At 34.1% G+C, this 23,846-nt stretch overlaps 1 protein-coding gene across 3 annotated transcripts in view; it reads left to right on the top strand.

The window, feature by feature from the left end:
* Positions 1–23,846, top strand: part of LOC100878886 (glycerol kinase 3) — a 147,873-nt gene that overhangs the window by 86,690 nt on the left and 37,337 nt on the right. The window contains exon 1 of one of the 3 annotated variants that reach the window (XM_076534902.1): positions 20,151–20,301. The exons of the other annotated variants lie outside the window; for them this stretch is intronic. The gene's annotated coding sequence lies outside the window, so the exon portion shown is untranslated. Of the gene's footprint in view, positions 1–20,150; positions 20,302–23,846 lie in introns of those variants that run through there. 3 annotated transcript variants of the gene reach the window in all.

The raw sequence follows: 23,846 nt of genomic DNA, 5'->3' as shown, positions 1-23,846 counted from the left end.
ATCCTACCCGCTAAAGTTTCTTTGATGTTACGCTCGCGTATTAGTCGTGTACAAGAACGCAGCCGTTCGAAATGCTCGCTAGAAAGTTCGTTTGACGTTATCGGGATGAATCCCGTTTCCCACAGGAAGTAGTTCCCGGCGATTTTTGTCGGTGAACGCTGTGCGGAAAGTTCAGGCACGCTTGGAATTGATGACACGAGAGAATCGCTTTGGCGAGCGGAGAAACAGGCATGACTGTGAATTTTCGAATTCTTTGGATGTTCCCTATTTTTGTTTCCTTTTTTTCCCGCTACAGAATTGTCAGCTGACTCGCGATCGCTGCGAGTGTCGCGTAGACCATTTCTTAAACTGTGGGTCGCGACCCCGAATGGGGTCGTAAAGTGAAATGCGCTCGCGAAAATTTCATTCGAATTCATGAATTTAACGAAACAAGCGCGCTACGACAGGATTTTCTTTCGTTCATTTTTGCACACTTGAAACAAATCCCAAATCTACTCGCATGTACTAATGTCAACCCAGGAGTTGGCGCGTGAAGAGGCTGACGTATTTGAAAGAGCCAAGGCTCCGATTGGTTGGAACAGAAAATTGGACGCTTCGCACGTATTTTCGAAACAATTGGCTTTCGCGGTCATGCACACCAATTAGGCGAAAAACAATGACAGTCGGTAAACGTATCTCAAGTGAGCGAAATAGCGCGAATCACGTTCAGCAGTTGTTATTGTCATTATTATTATTATGCGCCTGTATGTAACGCTGAAAGTGTTCACGGTGGGGATAGAGCTTCCTTTACTTTGGATCCTCACGCGCCAACTCGTGGATTGATATCCGTACGTAAATTATTACGTCTAAATTGAAAATTCACGCGTACCAAAAATACGAGAAAAATTGACAATATTTGAACTGCGAGTGCGTCACGAGTGCGTCATAGCTCACGCGTCGACTGGTGGGTTGACATCGGTACGTCGTTTATCAGAGGAATTATTTAGGGAGAAATATTTCTTTTAATATCTTTATTTTATAGTTTGGAATTATGAAATAATCTCGGTAATACAGAGTCATGTATGGAAATGATTTAAGAAGCTACTGATGTTCATTTTTTAAGTATAATAGTATAATAGTATAATACAGGGGTGGCCAACCTGCGGCTCGCGAGCCACATGCGGCTCTTTGAAGGATTATTTGTGGCTCTCGATAAATGTACCCAAGTTCCCTTTTCATTTTTGTGCTATTATATTTTAAAAAATTATTATCGTTACATATGTGTTTCAAAATGTCGTTGAAATTACTGACGACAAATATGAAAGACTAAGTGCAACATTGTAACAAATTTCATTTCCGTCCAAGTTAAGAATAATATGACTCATCGAAAACTGCGCCATCGAAAATTGCGGCTCGCGAAACATTTCAAACTTTGAAAAATGGCTTGAACTATCAAGGAACTTGGCCACCCCTGGTATAATATAATAATAGTATGTATTAATAGATGTGAAGACTATGTAATAGTATAATAATAGTATAATAATAGATGTGAAGACTATGTAATAGTATAATAATAGATGTGAAGATTATGTAATAGTATAATAACAGATGTGAAGACTATAAGATTCCTGAAGGCTCTGAGTATCTTTAGAGAACCTCTTAATTAAAAAACAAGAAATAGAATTTTCAGTAATAAAATACACATCTTCGAACGTTCAAGTACATTTTATATAAAATTAAAGAATATTAATAACTAATCAAAAGTATGGATTTACAAATGATATTAAATGATTCTGTTATAATTGTTTCTAATTGTTTCTGGTTTTGTCACTGAGGTTTTGTCACTTCCTGTGCGTGCGACATCAAAGAAAATTTGGACTTCCGCTTAATTCGGTGCCAGTCTTCTCGTGGACATTTCGTTATGCACGATAATTACTGCACTTGCTAAATCTCAGTGAAAATGTCACATAAAGTTGCTCATAACTTATGTTATAATACCTTTATTAATCTTTTCCTGAATTTTTTAATTTGCAAATTGCCATGCTGGCATATTTGAACATTTATAAATTTTGTAATCTTCAAATTATCTAGTTTGTAAGCTTGAAAATATTTCAATTTTTTCATTTTCGTATTATCAAGTTTGAACCGCTGAAAATATCTCAATTTTTTAATCTTCAGATTATGAAGTTTTAATATTTGAAAATGTATAACTTTTAAAATATATACTTATATAATGTACATTTTTTAATCTACAAATTGAAGATTTAATTTTTTCAGTCATTAATTGCAAATGCTTCGAATTCCTGCAAATATTGAAGCTTCTGTATTTACAAATTTCTAGACATACAGATTCTCAGATTTGTAATTTTTAAATTTTGTTACTTCTACATTTTTAGATTTATCGATTTCCAGCTTTCCAGGTTAATAATTTTTCAAATTTGCTACTTCCAAAATTTGATATTTTAAAAATTCTTAAATTATTCATTTTAAAATTTCCAACCTTGGAAATTTCTTAATTATTAAGTACCAAATTCCTAAATTTCTAGATTTAAACATTTAAATATTTAAAATCGACATTTCGGCATTTGAAGATACCTTAATATATAACCTCCAGCGCAGCAATACCAAAATTAAAAAATTTTCAATCATTCGCAAGCTATTTAAAAATATCTCTACATTGCCAGTTCCATTAATTTCTCTACTACACCCCCATTCACAACAAAATAACTTCCACCATAGTCACAGATATACACAACAACATTCTCCACATTAATCAACCATCCTCTCAAAATTAATTTCAACAAAAATCGAATCACAGATCACCGATCACTCCACGAACAAAAATGTAAGGTAATTAGCACATGCATTAAAGCATTAACGAATCGTCGCGAATATAAAACGACGTCATCGGAGATCGTAAAGCATCTTTGATGTCGCACGTGTCCTTAAGCGAGCGCATTTCACGTACGCGTGTATTTACGCGCTCGGTAATCCGGCGCGAACTAACGCGGAATATTTTAAGGAACAGCGATCTCGTTGGCTGGGATTAGGAGCGTTTCCATAGTCGGGAACGAGCGACGATTAAAACAGGAATCGTGTTCGCCTGATTGCTAATCGTAAAGAAATTAAATTTGAATAAGCTTTTGCCGGTTTACTAAGCGGATGGGGGTCCTTATACGGTTTCAAAAATGGGAATCTTTAAGCGTCGGATACTAATTGGACGCAGGTGATCTCACAGATCTCGGGTCATTAACAATTTTTCTAATTACCTTTGAAAATTCTGGAGAATTGGCGTGGCGATTTTATAATCCGTGCTTTGTCCTGGATATTGGAGGAATTTTTAATCGTTTTGTATGCAGTTTTAAATTTTAGGTGTATTTCTCTTAGGAATAATTTACTGTACTAATTCATTATACTATTTGTAATTAATTAGTATTAATTGGTTGCAAGTTTAAGAGTCATTGAAAGAATTTTTTACATGACTTCATTATTTTTTTTTTAATATTTTTATTATGTTAAATTTATGAAAATTAATTTGGATATTCTCGGTTAAGGTGTTTCAAACGTACTACTATTTTTTTAAAAAGAGAACCATATCGCATTAAATAAATTTACATTAAATACAATAAATATAAAATTAAGTATTGTAATAAATTTTCAAAATCCACCCCTTTGCTTGATATAAAAATTCTACAAATATTGTGATCTAACAATGCTAAAAAAATTAACTGAACGAAAATAAAGAATTTATAAGATAAAACAGTGACAAAATAAAGCTTGGAAGTGAAATATGTTACATATTTCAGTATCATTTTAATTAAACCACAAACTTCACATATCGAAACTACAAAAATACAGTCGTTTTGCAGGTTCTCGAATTAACAGAAATCGCATGTTTCTTCTCGCGTTTTCTTTCGCCATTCGTATAATTACCGGCCAAAGGAATTTCCTTTGTTTTTGTCCCGATAACGGGAATCGTGGCTGACCAAAGCACGCCCTTAATCTACTGCGAGAAGGTTCGAGCTAAAACAGAGTTCGTAGGTGAGATAAATGGAAAGCTCGTCTACACTTTTCATTAGACAACCATGGTACCCGGTGTATAATTAAAGTCGCAGCCTGTGTAAATGCGAAGCTGTTCTTGCAAAAGCATTTATTAAAAGAAGCGGGAGATTCATTCTGTGTGGCACACATTGCCCGCGGGAGGGAGGTGTTAAGGGGCGTTTATTATTTCGGGAATAACTAAGGACCTGTGTATGTATGTTAATTTTGTTGCGTGTTGTTCTGCATGCTTTCGGTTCCAAAGTGTTAATAATTTTCTTTGTAATTCAAAATTTTATATATTGGTTGCTAGGACGATACTAGCAGTTTAATTTAAAGAAATTAAATTGGTGTATCGGTTCAGAATATTATTAGGGCTGTTGTGAAAGTATTCATAACTGTTATAATTAATAATACGTTTAAATGTTAGCATACTGTACGTAAATTATAAAATGTTTAAATTTTAGGATATTATTGTGGTAATAGAGTGTAATTGTACGACAGAAGCGTAGCAGTTCAATAACATTAGAAAAGAGACCCATAATCAAGACCCTCCAACTGATCTTTAGTCTCAAACAAAATACCAAATTAAATAATTAATAACAAGACTTCCATTTTCTTTATTCTACTTCATATATTAATACCAATATACTACAGTATACCTTAAATAAAAATTTGCAATTGACCTATTACTTGTAAATACCATGACGCACTTGTGACGCACCCTATAGTTCAACCCTGAGAAACTCAACTCAACCTTTCACTACCTTTGAGTTTTAACTTTTGACTGTAATTGTAATGTACAAAACCATAGATCTTTATATGCAAGCTGTAACATTTCAACCACTTCCACTCTTCATTACAAACTATTTTTAATATTTGATAAAATGTTGGGTCAGGGAGTTAATATGTCTATTAAAGCAAAACTTCTATTTGTTCACAAGTACCAGTCAATGGTAGCATCTGAATTCTAGCTACAATTCACATAACTAAGGATCTTTTAATACAAAATACATAAATGCATAAATACATTTTAACGACCTTTATTCTTCATAACCAGCTACTTTTGACACTCGACAAAACGTTAGATCAGGGAGTTAACACATCTATTAAAGCAAAACTTCAATTTGTTCACAAGTAGATTACCGCTGTAAATAGCAGCTACTTAATTCTAATTGTATCTTACACAATTAGAGGTTCCCAAACATAAGCCATAACATTTTAACTACCTTCACTCTTCACAACAGGACACCACCAGCTGCTTTTGACAACCGATACAATGTTGGGTCACGAGGTCAATACGTCTATTAAAACTTCAGTTCGTCTACAAATTGAGCGCCATTATAAATAGCAGCAACTTCATTCTAACTTTAATTTACGCAATCAAGTATCTTTAAATGCAAGGTATAACATTTTAATCACCTTCACTCTTCATAACAACGCATCACCAGCTACCTTCGGTAGTCGACAAAATGTTGGGTCACAAGGTTAATACGTCTATTAAAGCAAAACTGCAATTTGTGTACAAATGGATTACCGCTGTAAATAGAAACAATTTAGTTCTAATTATAACTGACATAATCAAGGTTCTCTAAATGCAAGATACAACAACCACATTCACTTTTCTTAAAACTACATCAGCAATCAGTTACCATTTGCAACCGACAAAATTTGGAGTCACAAGGTTAATATGTCTATTAAAGCAAAACTGCAATTTGTGTACAAATGGATCACCGCTGTAAATAGCAACAATTTAATTCTAAATATAACTGAAATAATCAAGGTTCTCTAAATGCAAAGTGTAACATTTCATCCAGTTTCAGTCTCTTTAATATTGCATTAGTAAACACATACTTTTGATAGTTACAAAATGTTAGATGACACAGTAAATACGTTTACTGAAATTAATCTTCAGCTTGTCCACAAGGTGTCAACTAGCTTCACTCTTCTCAACATAGCATCTCCAGGTATTTTTGACAGACAACAAAATGTTAGGTCATAGAGTAAATACGTTTATTAAAATAAAACTTCAGTTTGTCCACAAGGTATCAACTAGCTTCACTCTTCTCAACATAGCATCTCCAGGTATTTTTGACAGACAACAAAATGTTAGGTCATAGAGTAAATACGTTTATTAAAATAAAACTTCAGCTTGTCCACAAGTTGTCAACTAGTTTTACTCTTCTTAACATTGCATCTCCAGCTACTTTTGGCAGTCGACAAAATGTTAGATCACAGGGTAAATACATTTATTAAAATGAAACTTCAGTTTGTCCATAAGTTATCAACCAGCTTCACTCTTCTTAACATTGCATCTCCAGCTACTTTTGGCAGTCGACAAAATGTTAGGTCACGGGGTAAATACATTTATTAAAATGAAACTTCAGTTTGTTCATAAGTTGTCAACCAGCTTTACTCTTCTTAACATTGCATCTCCAGCTACTTTTGGCAGTCGACAAAATGTTAGGTCACAGGGTAAATACATTTATTAAAATGAAACTTCAGTTTGTCCATAAGTTATTAACCAACTTCATTGACCTTAACATTGCATCTCCTGCTACTTTTGACTGCTAGCAAAATGAGTCACATAATACTACATCTATTAAAGTAAAACTTCAGTCCGTCTACAAATTGTCAACCATGTCACCCTAACATCTCCATCTACATTCAGTAGCCGATAAATAGTTGTGTCACCGTGTTAATACATCCATAAAAGTAGAATTTAAATTTGTATAGAAGGTTGTAACCATCAGTGAAAGTGGTAATCCAGCGCACGAAGTGGCATCAAAAGGTCTCGGAATGACGGAAGTCTGAGTCGTTCTTTTCAGGCAACATCAATGAAGTTTGTATCTGGCGCACATGGCGCGTGTGTATCCCGGTTGAGTTAGTGACGGGCGGGCTGTCGCCAGTGTGTGCCAGCTGTTTCACTACTAGCCTCCCGCTGAATCCGCCCCCTCCAGAACCTAGACCACCCACCCACAATCTCACCCCCAAGATCTGAGCTTTAACAATCTTGTATGACGCGGGACGAGGGACCTTTGCTCGTGTGCCGCAGCTGTGACGGCGGTTCGGCATATCATCGAAATATTATTTCCTCGAAATTTAAGTTTCTGTCCGTCCTGTCCTTTGTGTTCTCGTTTCACCTCTTCTGCCACCCTTCTCGCTGCATTTCGGTTTCTGCCCTTTCGCCGAAAACTTCAAACGACATCGCGCTGAATTTTGAATTATTCCGGCAAAATGGGATATCGGGATTTCGGGATATTGAGGTATGTACTAGGATAATGGAGATGTAGAGATATGCGCCGGGTTACAGGGATCTAGAGATATTGAGATATGTGCTGGGATATAGAGGTCTAGAGGTACTCTTCGAATATTGGGATAGATAGTGAGATACGTGCTGGAATATAGAGATAGAGGGAATGTGGAGGGGTTGGGATATAGAGAGATACTAGGATACTGGGATATAGAGAAATTGGAATAGTATCATAGGTGGGGTGATACTAGATATAGGGAGCTATTGGAAGATAGGGGTATTGGAGACCTGAGTATCTAGGAATAGGGGGACCTAGAGCTGTAAGGGTCCTATATTAATTATTTTGATTTTGAAACTTAGGAAAATAGAAATATAGGAGTGTGGTGCTACAGGTATTCGGAGATACATGAATATACTAGTTACTAGATAATAGCAAACTAAGGATCTAGGGATTTAGGGATATAGATATTTAGGAACATTTCTGCCAAGTGGCGAGTATTAATTGTGAGAAACAAAATAGTATAGAAGATTGTTTGTAGCAGTATAGTATGACTATGAAGTAGCAAAAAGTAACATAATAGAAGAGTGGAATAGCGAAATAGTAGAATGATTAAATAGTGAAATAGTGCCATAGTCGAATAGTGAAATAGTGAAATACTGAAACAATGAAATAGTAAAATACTAAAATACTAAATTTCTATATTACTAAAATGCTAAAATGCCAAAATTCTAAAATACTAAAATACCAAAATACTAAAATACTAAAGTACTAAAATACTAAAACACTCAAATACTAAAATACTGAAACACTCAAATACTAAAATACTAAAACACTAAAACACTAAAATACTAAAATACTAAAACACTCAAATACTAAAACACTCAAATACTAAAATAATAAAACACTCAAATACTAAAATACTGAAACACTCAAATACTAAAATACTAAAATACTAAAATACTAAAATACTAAAATACTAAAACACTCAAATACTAAAATACTGAAACACTCAAATACTGAAATACTAAAATACTAAAATACTGAAACGCTCAAATACTAAAATACTAAAACACTCAAATACTAAAACATTAAAATACTAAACCACTAAAATACTAAAACACTAAAATACTAAAACACTGAAATACTAAAATACTGAAACATTCAAATACTAAAACACTATAATACTGAAACACTAAAATACTAAAACACTAAAATACTAAAGCACTAAAATACTAAAACACTAAAATACTAGAACACTGAAACACTAAAATACTAAAAGACTAAAATACTAAAATACAAAAACATTCACATACTAAAATACCAAAATACCAAAGTACCAAGTATTAAAGTACCAAAATACCAAAATATCAAAATACCAAAGTGTCAAAGTACCAAAATACCAAAATACTAAAATTCCAAAATACCAAAAATACTATAATAAAATACTGAAACAGAAATGTCCTGAAATAATAAAACAGAGTAAATAGCATCATAATAGACCAGTAAAACACTGAATATAATAATAGTGGATGTCATAGTAAAATGTTATGATAGATGATATAACAATGAAATAATAAAGAAGTAACATAATAAAGGGATAAAATGATAGAATTTCCTCACGAACTCGACGAGTGAAGTAATGAAAAAGGAACCGTGTTATCGGTGACTGCAATCGAATTAAGTTTCGCAACAAGGAAAACAGCGAAGGAGATGTTCTGATATCGAAATATCTATCGAAAAGACGTCATACCGATTAAATGAATTATTCCTGTAGAATAGAAATGATTTAAGGAATTACAACCTGTCAAGTCGATAAACGGGGATGCACAAAATGGAGACAAAAATATTACATATTCAAATTTACTGAATTATTACTGAAGTTGTATCTAGTCTTTTTAATTCCTGTTGGCTTGTCAATTTTAATTACAAAGCTAGTTCATTTACTGCGAACAAATTACAAGAGTGTACGTATCGATTTCTCGTATCGTTAAAAGTTTTCACCGTTTAAATATTCGTTTACAGACTTTGTTTAATATTTACCTTGTTAAATATTAAACGATTCGAAAGATCAACTTTGCTAGGAAAATATTTCTTTTGCCGACAAAAGAAAAGTTCATACAACCATTGGAAATTGTACTCTTTCGAGAGAGAGACGTATTTTTGCGATATCTGCGCGGATTAAAATACTGGAGGATCATTGTGTAATCTACTTGAAAGCTTTTAACCTATCATCGAGGATCGTAATTCTGATATTTCTGTATCGAGTACTTGAAACGACACTTTTATACAATTTTTCTACGTACTCTTTGAAAATGTATTTATTGTCAAAATACCATCATTCTCGGTATATCAATTTAAACGAAAATTTCACTTATCTTACGTCTTATGACTAAATTTCAAAAATTTTAAAACGCAAGAAATTTTACTTACGTAGATTGTCAAATAATTTTACATTAATTTTGTACAGAAGTTCTATTATTTTTCTTGTAAGATATTTGCACGTTAATTACAAATAATTAACAATATTACACGTTGAATTTTTCTGGACCATCACCACAAGAAAATGTTGCTAATTTCCACTAATTAGACCCAGTCTTAATTCGATTAAAAAATAATCAAGAATAATGTAACTGCAAAATTTGAGACAGGTAAGAAACCTATTGTTCTGCATGATAAACGCGTAATTATGATTTCTCGCATTACATAGCCGGTGCAATATAAAACTTCCCTTTCACGGTGAGTTTTTCCTTGAAAAAGTTCGCTCCTATTACACAATGTACGCGGCACGACGGAAGAGACAAAATTTCTCTTTCTATAAACTAGAAGAGGAAATTACACAGCACATGGCGCGAGCCACTGAAAAACATACGCTTTATTGTTCCTCCAAGAAACAGTCAAATAAATTAATTTACTCGAGTAAACATTAATTGCAGCTGCATTTCGTTTGCGATCCTTCTCGTTGTCAATTTATTGCGCTCTTGGAAAATATTACTCTAAACAATTATTTACATTGTGGTTCTAATTACATTTATTGGTGACCTATTTAGCTAGGGACTGGAGAAGTTTATTTTTATTTTTTGGATTTTTGGATTTTTGGATTTTTGGACTTTTGGACTTTTGGATTTTACAGCCATGAATTTACAGATCTTTAAATTTCCAAATTCCCTAAATTTTCGAATATGCAAGTCCCCAAACACCAAATCCCTAAGTCCCCAAGTCTCCCAAATTCCTCAAATTCCACAAATTCCCGAAATTGCCCATATTCTCCAAATTTCCTAAATTCCCCAAATTTCTCAAATTTCTAAATTTCCCAAAATTCCTCAAAAGGCCCAAATTTCCCGAATTCCCCAAAGCTCAAATCCCTAAATTCCTAAATCCACAAGTCCCCTAAATTCTCAAAACTTCCCAAATTCTCCAAATTTCCTTAAATTTCTAAATTCCTCAAATTCCCCAAAAACCTTAAATTCCCCAAATTCCCAAATCCTCATATTTCGAAATTTCTAAATATCCCAAAACCTGCAAATACCTAAATCCCCAAATTCCTAAACCTCTCCACCAGAAACCGAATGAACTACATTTACCAACGATATTCGAACAAGTGGATTGACCTCGTCCCCTAATTCGCCATTTTCCTCAGAGAAGCCCACTATACGCTCAGTATTACGCATAAAAACGAGCGATTATGGCGACTTACGGCCCCAGGGTGCAATAACGAAACTCCGTAACCATTGTTTTCATCCTCTTCGACCAAAATGTCCGACTATTGTTTAGATTTTTTCCGCTGTTATCCTGGCGATTGCAATATAGGGGAACGCTTGACATAGTTTGAATACAGGATGAAAAGCATTCTAAGCTGCATCACCTGTTTTCCCGCGCATCTCAACCTAAGAAACGAGTAACGAGGGTGAACAATGTCTTAAAATCCGAGCTTTCTTCCTTTCTTTCACGAACGACCAAGCATAAATATCTTGAAATCAGAACACGGTTTTCCTTTCGATGAATTCTTCAGCTTCCCTTTACATGTTATTTTTTATGGCTCGCTGGATTTATGGGAAGAGCCGACTTTTATTATTAATTTATTAACGTTACTTGTGTCGGAATTTGGGGTTAGTGAGAGGCAATGTTAAAATAATTTTATTATTAAATTAATAAATTTGTTAGTGTAAAACGAAAGCTTTTTCAGTCTCGTTTGAAACTCTTTGAAAACGTCCCTTGAAAAATTTTTTTTCAGTTTCTTTATTAATTTGAATCACTCAGTTTGTATCTTTAATAACTATTAAAACGCTCTTGATGTCAAAGCAATATTATAATAAATTTTGTTAATCATCCACATACTCAGTCTCAAAATAAATTACAGAAAAATATTGCTGAACTAATATAAGGACAGCTCATTTAATAAGTTCTTTATAGCCAAAAGAAGTGTATCAGAACAGTAATCCCCCAGCAGGAAATAAAACCAGAACAGACTCATCGAGCAGCAGAACGATAAATAGCATAATTGTGTTGTCCTTCTCTTGTTCCGCGCGCACGGCTAGGTTCAATATCCATGGGGGTAGCAGACGCAACAACCCTTCCCATAAAATGCAAAGATCTCACCAAGATTGAGATCGTAACGCTTTCACTGCAGTTCCTAGCGAACTGCTTCGATATACAGATTTAGAAGCGTGTAGAAACGTAAATATCGCTGGTGTATTCTGACACATTAATCCGTAAACTGTCAGACGTTTCGAGTAGCTTCTTGATTTATCGTTAAGTAAAGCGAACGTTCTACCTTTTTGACTTCCTGAATATTCTACTTGAGGACACTTTAATTTCTTGTGTATGGCGTTTTTGAGTACCTCGTTTATCTTTTAGTCATCACTTGTAGCTACTTGCTGTGTTTGAGCAAGACATTTATTTGGGTGAAATGAATTTTTGGGGAAACTGAATTGTGAGGGAATAAGGATCTTGTATATTTTATTTTAGAAATTTTTGTTAATTTTTTACTCATTCAATTTTTCAAATTTTCAAACTCTTAATTTTTCAATTCTTCCGTGTTTCGTTGCTTCAGGTGACCAAATTTAGAAATTAAAAAATCTTTCGTTTCATATGTCCACATTTTCACATATCGCTACACCTATGTACCTTCTATACTTGTTGAGCCTGAAATTTCGACACTATCAAATCCCTGACTCGTAATTCTTTATTACGAGAATCAGAAGACGTTAAAATTAATAATGACCCTACATAATTATAAATTTCTATATCTCTGCACCTCTACCCTAGTCAAACATCCAGATCTACTCCCATAAATTCCTATATCTCCACTTCTCTACGTCCCAAACTTCCACATGTTCCTACATGGTCCACATGGTCCCACACACCTCTAGACGCCAACAGATTTTCATATACGCATTACTGTTGCACCAAAAGCACGTTAACCGAATGAAATTCTCAAGGAACAGTATTTTCAACAACAACGGTAAAAAACTTGACGAATCGGGCGAACGTGCTCACGAGAGTGCTCAGTTCGCTCGGTCCGAGGTAAGCGAAATCCGAAGAACAAAAGGTGGAAAAAAAAGGAAAAAAAGAAAAACGCTCTTCTTCGACGAAAGGATCCAGGAGTTTGATTGCATCTCGAAAAAGAACAGGATGACGTATTACCATTCATTCGATCGGACTGGCATTGTTCGTGGTGAGTTTTCTCTCAGGGTCATCCAGACGACAATGGCTTGTTAATTAAACAGGACGGTCCTTCTTACACATTACCTCGCGTCCCCCGGAGTTCATGGGGGGTGTCCTTTAACTCACCGTGACAGAGGCAGAAGCTCTTCTGCAAACCGCAGAGTCCGAGCCGTTGCCGTAGTCGGAAGAAGCTTATTATGGCCATTTGCCTCCCCATTCAAGTGGGTGTACTGAAAATTCTCGTAAACCCTGAAACGACGGTGTCGCTACTCGAGAACGACAAGCCGACTATCTTCTAGCACAATGTCTACCACGATGGTAATAAAACGAATACTCGAAATTACGCGCCGGCTAACGTTCGTGTCGAGCTGAAAATCTGAACGAACGTGTTTTCTTCCCGTTCTTGCTGAAACTGTTTTCCTGTGGAGCTTAATATACTTAACTAGGAACAAATCATTAAACAAATTTAACAATTTGGGAACATAAGTGGAGACATAAGTACAACATGGAGAACATGGCGATTTTTGTGTGTGGAGCATGGGTTAAATTTGGGGACAACTTTTGGATGAAGATATACTGTGTTGAGATCTAGGAGTGTATCTTGAGTTATAGAAATCTGGGATTATACAGATGTAGGGACATAGGGATTTAGAGCATAAAGCATAGAGACATTGCCATTTAGAAACGTAGAAAACAGGAGTATCTGGGGATATAGAAACTGAGGGTGAATTAGCACTTGTCTAAACATTTAGAGATGTAGGTATACACTGATGTAGGTATTTACTGATACAGAAGTCGTGACATAGGTACCTACTGACATAGAAATATAGTGATACAGAAATATATATGAAATATATGATACCTAGTGATATAGAAATCTAGCGTCACAGGTACCTGATACTATATAATTTTAAGAATATGGGTAACCACATACGTGTAGATACCTCGTGGTGCAATCTATGGGTCCCTGAGATTACAGGTACACAGTGATAGAAATTTTGAAATACAAATACCTAAATACAATCTAGGAAGACTGAAATATACTGAATGCTCTTATGAATGTGTCTGAGTATGCAGATATCTGCAAATATGGAAACTTATGAACATCTCAATATAACACAAAAATTCTAAATAATTTTTAACGATTTTCATGGCATTTTAATAGATGGAATTGCCATAGAATACGATGATTACGCAGTTCTGAAAACGGTACAATAGTCACGCTAGTTTCCGACGATTATCCCCCAATCGATTACTCTCAAGACTCCATAATCATCATCTCGTTGTAGCTACCGCGCGATCTCGCGAGCATCAACCGCCAACTACCACCCCCTATCGTCCCCGTACGTTTAACCATAGATTACGGGCAGACAATTACCACGCGACTATCAGGGAGTAATTATTCCGACGTTAGCAGAAATTTTCGCGTGCATCGGTGCGGCCGGCGCGCGTAGCGTGCGGGGAAGAAAGCGCGCGGGTAACGGTGCACGAAACAAAGGGACGACAAAGAAGAAACGAGAAAGGGGGACACGTACAGATGGAACGAGAATTTTTGTAGAACGGATACTAGGTTCCATTAGAGCGGATACTTTTAATACTACCATTGAGATTTGTTTGCCAATGACAATGCGGACTGTGCAATCGGCGAGAGGAAGCGCGGGCACGGATCGGGGATGTGTCCGCGGTTGAAAACGCTTGCTGCCGTCACGAGAGGGACGAACGAAGAGGGTGGATATTCCGTTCGAGGGAGAAAGAGGAAAAGCCCGGTTTTCAGCCGGCGAAGAAGGGATGGGATGGGGGGGCGAGAGATGCGCCACGGCACAATGGGGGAAAATTAATCGCTGAAATCTGGGTACAATGTAAAAGAGTCGCGAGGTTGGGGGTTGACTGGGGGTTTATGAAAAAAGCTACGACTACCCCGGTGAAGCCATAAGTCAGCGATTTCCTCTGGTACATTGAGTCGACGGCGCGGCCGAGCAGAGCGGAGCTGAGCTGAGCGGAGCGGAGCGGCCCGAACCAACTATCTTTGCGAGTTCTTATATGGGGAAAGGGAGACACCTAGCTGGTGACCCGTAAGACGTACGCGTCGCGTATGTCATCTCGAACGGCCCCCGTTATCTTTCAACCTTTCACGGGTCGGGCTTTCAAAAAATTTTCGGCTATACGGATCATACCGCGTTATCTGGCCGCTCGAGAGGAACGGACGATTTCTGACTGCCCGTTCGACGATGCGATTCTTCTTCCAAATTGCTGTACACCGCTGGCCATTGCTGCTTTTTTTGGGGAAATAGCTTTGGGTAAAGGGACTTTGCTTTTGGTTGGGGAATTTTACCTTTTACTGTTTTGTGGAAACTTTCTATTTCGGGGTGTTTGGAGATGTAGGTAGGGTATTTGGGGATGTGGGAAGTAGGATGTGGATAGTGAATTTAGAGGTTTGAGAACTAGGGAATTTGGGGATTTGAAAGTTATAGAATTTGGAAAATTAAAAATTGAAGGATTGAAAAATTGAAAAATGGTAAAATTGAAAAATTGTAAAATTGAAAAATTGAAAAATTGAAAAATTGAAAAATTGAAAAATTGAAAAATTTTAAACTTGGGAAAATGAAAAAGTTTTAAACTTGAAACTTGTAAAATTTAATAAAATAAAAATTGAAAAATTAGAAATTTAATAATTTAAAAATTAAAAAATCCAAAATTTAATAATTTAGGAATTTACTAAAATAAAAATTGAAAAATTAAAATGTGATACGTTAAAAATTCTTTAATTAAATAAGTTTTGAAATTTCTCTCAGGTGCTTAATAGGTCAGTATATGATTATTTTATTTTAATAAAAATTGTCGGAATGAAAGCTACATTCATAAATCCATTTTCCGACGCTTTCAAAAAAATAGGAAATATATTACTGCCCGAATAGTATGTAAGCTCTCAGCCATTTGCAAAGCGAAAAGCTTTCTTTCCCTTCCATTAGTTTTTTTCAAAAATACACTTGACCATCCAAGTAATCATTTATTTTCTGACACAAAAAAAAATTGTGTTCTTTATAAAAAATTAAATTTGTACCACAGAAAATTTTTGTTATAACTTTCGTTTTGAAATCGATTTTAGTAAATAATAACTTCGTTAATATCTAGTATTCAAATAGTTATACGTAGATATCTGTCCACATAACTTTTTAATACGCAAACATGATTTTTTAATATCGTCCCGTGATGCCTGTTTTCGCGAATTAATTTCTCGATAATAAATCATGCGATCCGCGGTGACATCTTTTCGTGTACAGGTTAAAAGCTGACTTGCGCGCCAAATTGTTAAATATTCAGTTGACTGTGATAAACCTTAAGCTAGCTTAAGAGGTCCTCTTGGATTCATTACTTCTAGTTTGTCGCGGCTCACAGAAACGAAAGTTCGTTGTTATTGGAGCCGTATGAAGCACCTGGGGAGTTTGTAAGTTTGCCATGTTAACTAAGTGCATTGGAAAATAAAAGTTTCCCTATACTTTATTTCATTTATATCTAATACATTTTATCTTCCATCACATTTTAGTATTTTTTTTTAAGTACATTATCACATTAACTTCTTTGTTCTTATAAATTAATAATGCAATTGTTGTAATTTAGAAATACTTTGTTAATCGTGTTATTATTTCAATGTGTTCAATATATTCAATGTGTGTCATTTTTGTGTTATATCATTAATTTAATTAATTTTGGAATTTTTGAATTTGTGGAATTTGTGGAATTTGTGGTTTGTGGAATTTGTGGTTTGTGGAATTTGTGGAGTTTATGGAATTTGTGGAATTTGTGGAATTTGGAATTTGTGGAATTTGGAATTTGTGGAATTTGGAATTTGTGGAATTTGGAATTTGTGGAATTTGGAATTTGTGGAATTTGGAATTTGTGGAATTTGGAATTTGTGGAATTTGGAATTTGTGGAATTTAGAATTTGTGGAATTTGGAATTTGTGGAATTTGGAATTTGTGAAATTTGGAATTTGTGGAATTTGGAATTTTTAGAATTCGGAATTTGTGGAATTCGGAATTTGTGGAATTCGAAATTTGTGGAATTCGAAATTTGTGGAATTTGGTGTTTGTGGAATTTGGAATTTGTGGAATTCGGAATTTGTGGAATTTGGAATTTGTGGAATTTGGAATTTGTGGAATTTGAAATTTGTGTAATTTGGAATTTGTAGAATTTGGTGTTTGTGGAATTTGGAAATTTTAGAATTCGGAATTTGTGGAATTTGGAATTTGTGGAATTCGGAATTTTTGGAATTTGAAAAAATTTTCCAAATAAAACTTCACACGTTTTTATCTTATTTGTACAAAAGCCCTGTTCGAAAGTTACATATTACAAAAGGTTAAAGGTTAAAACGTTTCCAACACGGTAATGATCCAGTAGTAAGGAAGATATTAGCATTAAAATCGAGCTTCTTCCATTTTGAACAATAGAATCAACTGTAATGCTTGTTTAATAATTTATGATAAAATATCATATAAAGAAATCTGATTGTATGTAATGAGATCATTATTTCATTATTCGTTCATACAATCAATAGAATACGAGTTATTTTAGATAGTACTTTTTGACTCATCCTGTGAGATTGCAAGAAATATGCAGGAATTTCTGAAATCAATAAATCAATAACGATTTGGTTTATTTTAATGAGATAAAAGTATCACAGCAACAAATTTTGTTTCCCTACAAAATAACTCTTTTACTCACTAATTTACAGAGACTTTTAATAATTCAAAAATTCAGAGATATATTAAAAATTTTACGACCTTTAAATTTTTCTATTTTATGAATTTACTGACGCAGAAATCTGGAAAATTGGAAAACTCGAAATTTGAGGTTATAGAACTTGTAGATAGTATAAAAATTTGTATATTTAGAGATTTGAGAATCTAGGAATTTTTATTCATAGTAATTTGTGGACATAGATATCTAGAGATCTTTGAATTTGTATTCCAAGACACGAGAATATCTATCAATGTAGCAAACTTCGTTAATTAAAGTGTACCAACTAATCCGATTTTTGTTCACGATACCATTGTTCTGGCCACAGTATATTCATTAAATTAAAACCACAAAGAATCGCTTGATTAAATATAACGAAGCAGTGACAGATAATAATTACATAACTGTTATATATTAAAAGAAATAGGAAGGGAGTTAATCACAGATAACAAGGACGACTCGAGATGACGGAAGAAAAGCATAAGCTGGATTATACTTTCGTCTTCAGAGCTCTGGATTCTTAATTATAGGATTTAGAGATATGCAAGTATTCATGCAAATTGTATAAATCGAGTTTAATTGATCTTCTACTCATTTATATAAACAGATTACAATTTACACGAACGTTAATAATGATAATTATTAGATGATTATCTGAATTGGAGGCTTATCAATTATTTCGGTGTTAATTAGTTTTGTACAATAATTCTTTTCTCTTTCTTTTTGTAAATGAAGCAAATTTAGAATTTTTTAGATTTATCAATTTTTAAGATGAAAACTTGAAATTTTGTAATTTGGAATTTGGGAATTTTAGAATTGTGAAGTTTTGGATTTTGGAATTTTGTGATTTTGGAATTGAAAATTTGGAATTTGGGAATTTTGAAATTCGGAAGTTTAGAATTTTGGAAATTTGGAAATTTAGGATTGGGAATTTGGAATTTTGGAATTTTGGAAATTTGGAATTTGGAAATTTGAAAATTTGAAAATTTGGAAATTTGGAAGTTTGGAATTTTGGAATTTTAGAAATTCGGAAATTTGGAAATTTGGATATTTGGATATTTGGAAATTTAGGATTTGGAAATTTGGAAAACTGGAAATTTGGAATTTTCAAATTCAAAAATTTGGAAATTTGGAATTTTCAAATTTTGGAATTTAGAAATTTGAAATTTTGGAATTTTGGAATTTTGGAATTCGAAAATTTGGAATTTTGGAAATTTGGGATTTGGAAATTTGGGATTTGGAAGTTTGGAATTTTGGTATTTTGGAATTTTGGAAATTTGGGATTTGGAAATTTGGAATTTCCAAATTCGAAAGTTTGGAATTTTGGAATTTTTAAATTTTAGAATTTGGGAATATTGGAATTTGGGAATTTGAAATTTTGGAATCTGGAATTTGGAATTTTGGAAATTAGGAATTTTGTTATTTTGAAATTTTGGAAATTTGAAAATTTGAAAATTTGGAATTTTTGTATTTAGGAATTTGGAAATTTGAAATATGAGGTTTGAAATTTTGAAATTTCGAAATCTTGAAAAGTATGAGAATTGGAAATTTCGATAATTTCAAACATTTGCATCGTTTGCCTGAAAACTAAACATTTCCAAGGAATACAACATATAAACGGCAAGTTCCGTTCTCTTATAACAGTAGTTTCTTATTAATTGCGCTAAAAACAGTTCATTGTACATTATTGCGCTCTATAACGTTGGAAGAAAGCCGGACGTTATTTACTTTAACGGAAGTTATTTATACCGAATTGCGGGCTCCAGGAAGTGCAGCTAATGAAAGTAAGACACTCGACAAATGGAAAAGTATACGATGGTGCTCGGAGAAATGTCATTTTACTCAAGTCATCCGAAAGTTGAATCTAAAACTTATACAAGAACGTTAATAACTACCTATGTGCTTTGGAAATCTAAACATTGAACTTTTGCTCGTGAAAATTTCATTGCTTGAGAAAACTATAATAATAGATACATTTCCTGCGAAGTTAACAAACATCTTTCCTACGTAATTTTTATTTCGTTATATTTAATAAAACATAAATTAACATTACAATATTATTATCTACTTGAATCTTACAATTTCGATAATTCATTAAATGTAACCATTAATATTTATAATATGTTCAAATATTATAATGAACATAACAATGTTATTAGTCGTTTATATCCATGTTATTGCTACATTAAACATGAGTTATTAAAACTATGAAAGTAAGAGGCTTGCTCGTACTTGTGTATGCTTTAAATATGACACGATGTATGACAAATGGAGCAACGATCATACGTGGTTCGTGGAAAGAAAACAAGATCCGTCGAATTGAAAGCGCGCGATTTAAAGTCGCATTGGTTAGCCGTAATACAAACTACCGGCAGAAGGAATTAACACTCGGAACGATTTCACGCCCGAGCACAACAATTTTTTCCGTTGGTCTACGAGCTGCTGTCAACATCCTGCCTCATGGAAACGAGCCGGGCTCAGTCTTCTGTTGACCGTCGACCTGTGAAGTGATTTGTGCGTGAATGGTGATTGACGTTCGAGCATCAATGAATCATACTGGGGGAGTATCAGCGTTTCCACAACGTGCAGTCATCTCTGTCACCGGCGTGCTGCTTTAAAAGGCGAAAAGGTACGTTCGTTTTGATATCACTGCTAGTCCGCGCTTAATGATGCTTTTAGCTATTGTAACGTAGCCTTTGTAATCTTATGATTCGAATATTCGCTGTGATGAAAACGACATTAATATAACGGGGACATATTAAATAATCTTGCGTTAATAACCTCTGCTTGTATAACCTCGTATTTTATAACTTTACTATACTGACGTGTTGTATAATCTCGCGTTATATCACCGTATATTATATGACCTTATATCACCGCATGTTACATACCCTCGGGTTATATCACCACGTGTTCTATAACTTTTTGTTACGTCACCTTACATCGTATAACCTTGCGTTTTATAACCTTCTGTTATATCGCCACGTATTGTATTTCCTCGCGTTATATCATCGTGTATTATATAACCTCTCGTTATATTGCCTTGTTTTATGTTACCTCGCATTATATCACCGCGTATTTATAAACTCTCGTTATATCGCCACGTATTGTATAACCTCTCGTTATATCGCCACGTATTGTACCACCTCGCGTTATATCACCGTGTATTGTATAATCTTTCGATATATCGCCATGTTTTATATTACCTTGCATTATATCAGCACGTATCGTATGATCTATCGTTATATCGCCGCGTATTGTATCACCTCGCGTTATATCACCACGTATTGGATGACTTCTCGTTATATCGCCACGTATTGTATAATCTCTCGTTATATTGCACGTATTGTATCACCTCGCGTTATATCACCGTGTATTGTATTATATAATCTCTCGATATACCGCCATATTTTATATCACCTCGCATTATATCACCATATATTGTATAACCTCTCATTATATCACTACGTATTATATAACGTCGCGTTATATCATTACTCTGCGAGAATTAAATAATTTATAGGAAGATTAAAATTATCTCTTGAATAAAAATCAAACTAATTACGCCGTGACGTTCTACATTTATCAATTTAAATGCATTTAATAAAATGTCAACGTTTTTAAATATTAAGAGATTATCGTTAATAATTTCTCCTTCGATTTTCTCTATCTTAAATATTGCAATAAACTGTCGTCGAAATGACGAGTAAAAACGAAATGCAGTGTATTTCGAAACTCGATATGTTGGTGGAAGTGAAAAAAAATATGTTAAAAAACAGAGCCGAACGAGAGAAATATTTCGATGCTCTTTTCCGTATCGTGAAAAACACCGCCATTCGCGGTGAAATTCAGCCGTATTAATGAACGCATCACACCGCTCGCGTACAGGTGTGATCATTAATTCTGTTAAACGGCGATAAATGACGACGACGTTAAGTGACGTTGACCCTGTTTTAATAATTGTCACGTGCGCATCGCATATCGACCGAACATGTCCGCGTTACGTCACACGAATAAAATGATAAATCAGGTATGTTTTTACCCGACGCCCAATTAACCGGACAATCTCGATGCAATAACTATTTTAATTACGCTTCGATTAGCCGCGATAATAATCTCATTAAGTGTTGACAGTGACGCGAGGGAGGAAAAACATCTTATAATAATGAACTGAAATGACTTACTCGTTGTTTTCATTTGTCAGTCACTTTAACTCTTTGCTATTTTTGTATGTACTTTAAAGTTTCAATTAAGGTTTTCGAATTTTTAAATAAGTTCATTTTTAATATGTGCTTATAAAATAGGTGTTTATAATTTTATTGTAATTAGCAATAGGGAGTTTGGGGATTTGGGGATTTGGGAATTTGGGAACCAGGGAATCTGAGAAATGGGGATTTTAGGGATTTATGGATTTAGGGTATTGGAAATTTAAGGAATTGGGGATTTAAGGAATCGGGGATTTAGGAAATCGGGGATTTAGGGAATCGGGGATTCAGGGAATCGGGGATTTAGGGAATCGGGGATTTAGGGAATCGGGGATTCAGGGAATCGGGGATTTAGGGAATCGGGGATTTAGGGAATCGGGGATTTAGGGAATCGGAGATTTAGGGAATCGGGGATTTAGGAAATCGGGGATTTAGGGAATCGGAGATTTAGGGAATCGGGGATTTAGGAATCGGGAATTTAGGGAATCGGGGATTTAGGGAATCGGGGATTTAGGTAATCGGGGATTTAGGGATTTGGGAATTTAGGGATTTGGGAATTTTAGAATTTTGGAATTTTGGAATTTGGGAATTTTAGAATTTTGGAATTTGGGAATTTGGGAATTTTAGAATTTTGGAATTTTGGAATTTGGGAATTTTAGAATTTTGGAATTTGGGAATTTGGGAATTTTAGAATTTTGGAATTTGGGAATTTGGGAATTTGGGAATTTTAGAATTTGGAAATTTGGAAATTTGGAAATTTGGAAATTTGGAAATATTGGAATTTGGGAATTTGGAATTTTTGGAATCTAGAAATTAAGGAATTTAGAAACTTGGAAATTTAATAATTTAGTGATTTATCGATGTAAAAATTTAGGTACTGAAAATGGAGACTTAAGGATTTAGAAATTAGAAATTTAAAATATTATATAACTCAAACTAGAAAGTAGTAAAACCAACTAATATTTTAACATAAACTTTTTAATTACAGTATTCATATCTCTAGACACTTTAATTTGGCTTCAAACATCACCATTGAACCTCATCGTCGAACGAGTTATACCCATCTGATCGTATTAAACAGATTTCCCTATGTTCAACTTGAACTAGCTGACTTAACGTATTAACAGGTTTCGCTTTACCAAACTTCCCATAACGTTCGATAATCGCTAATCTCTCCATGGGATAGGAGAATCTCCAGCATTTTCTCATTACCATATGCAAAATTAACTCGGGCATCGTCAAACAATTCTTTAAAAAATCTATAATAATTCATAAACTTCATAATCGCTGCTTTAATTCTCTCTGACTACCAAAATATAATAGAATCCATAACAACAATTTCATAAAATGTAAACTTGCCTGTGCAATTCTTTTAATTATTTTAATTACATATCCTACATACTTTATCAAATTCAAATCTTTTGATTAAGGCATACAAATTACGCAGTAATTAAACTTTAACGATTTAGAATTAAATATAATTTGTAGCCTAAAAAATTTTTAATGAAACACTACTCCAATTTTTAAGTAAATTATTAACAAATTAAACAAGTTAATAATTAAATATTTCTGACATTATATTTTATTTTTGAACCTTTGTACATCAGAATGATATCTTAAGAGTTTTCACAGTTAATAATACAATGTTTTAATAGTTGTTTTCGGAAAGTGAAATCAGAATGAGACATAAGAAACGATCTCGAACCATTTTCTATCGATTTCCTTCGACATTTTACGAGATCGTTCGTTGGAGCTATCTTTTGGAATTAGTTTCCTCTTACCGCAACTTTCAACGCGATCGCGGATATTATTTTTCCTGGCACTTCGGGATATTATTTAAATTGGAATTACTTTTCTCATTATAACCCAACCAAGGGGAAAATCTCCTTCTCTGTCGACATTTTCTTTTCCGACGGTAAAAAACTTTATTTGTGACAGTTGACAACACTTTATCGATTTTCTGTCCTTT

The sequence above is a fragment of the Megachile rotundata genome, chromosome 8, assembly GCF_050947335.1.
Source record: "Megachile rotundata isolate GNS110a chromosome 8, iyMegRotu1, whole genome shotgun sequence".
NCBI lineage: Eukaryota > Metazoa > Arthropoda > Insecta > Hymenoptera > Megachilidae > Megachile > Megachile rotundata.
Note: the sequence above shows the minus strand (reverse complement) of the source record. Positions and strands in the feature narration are given on the sequence as shown.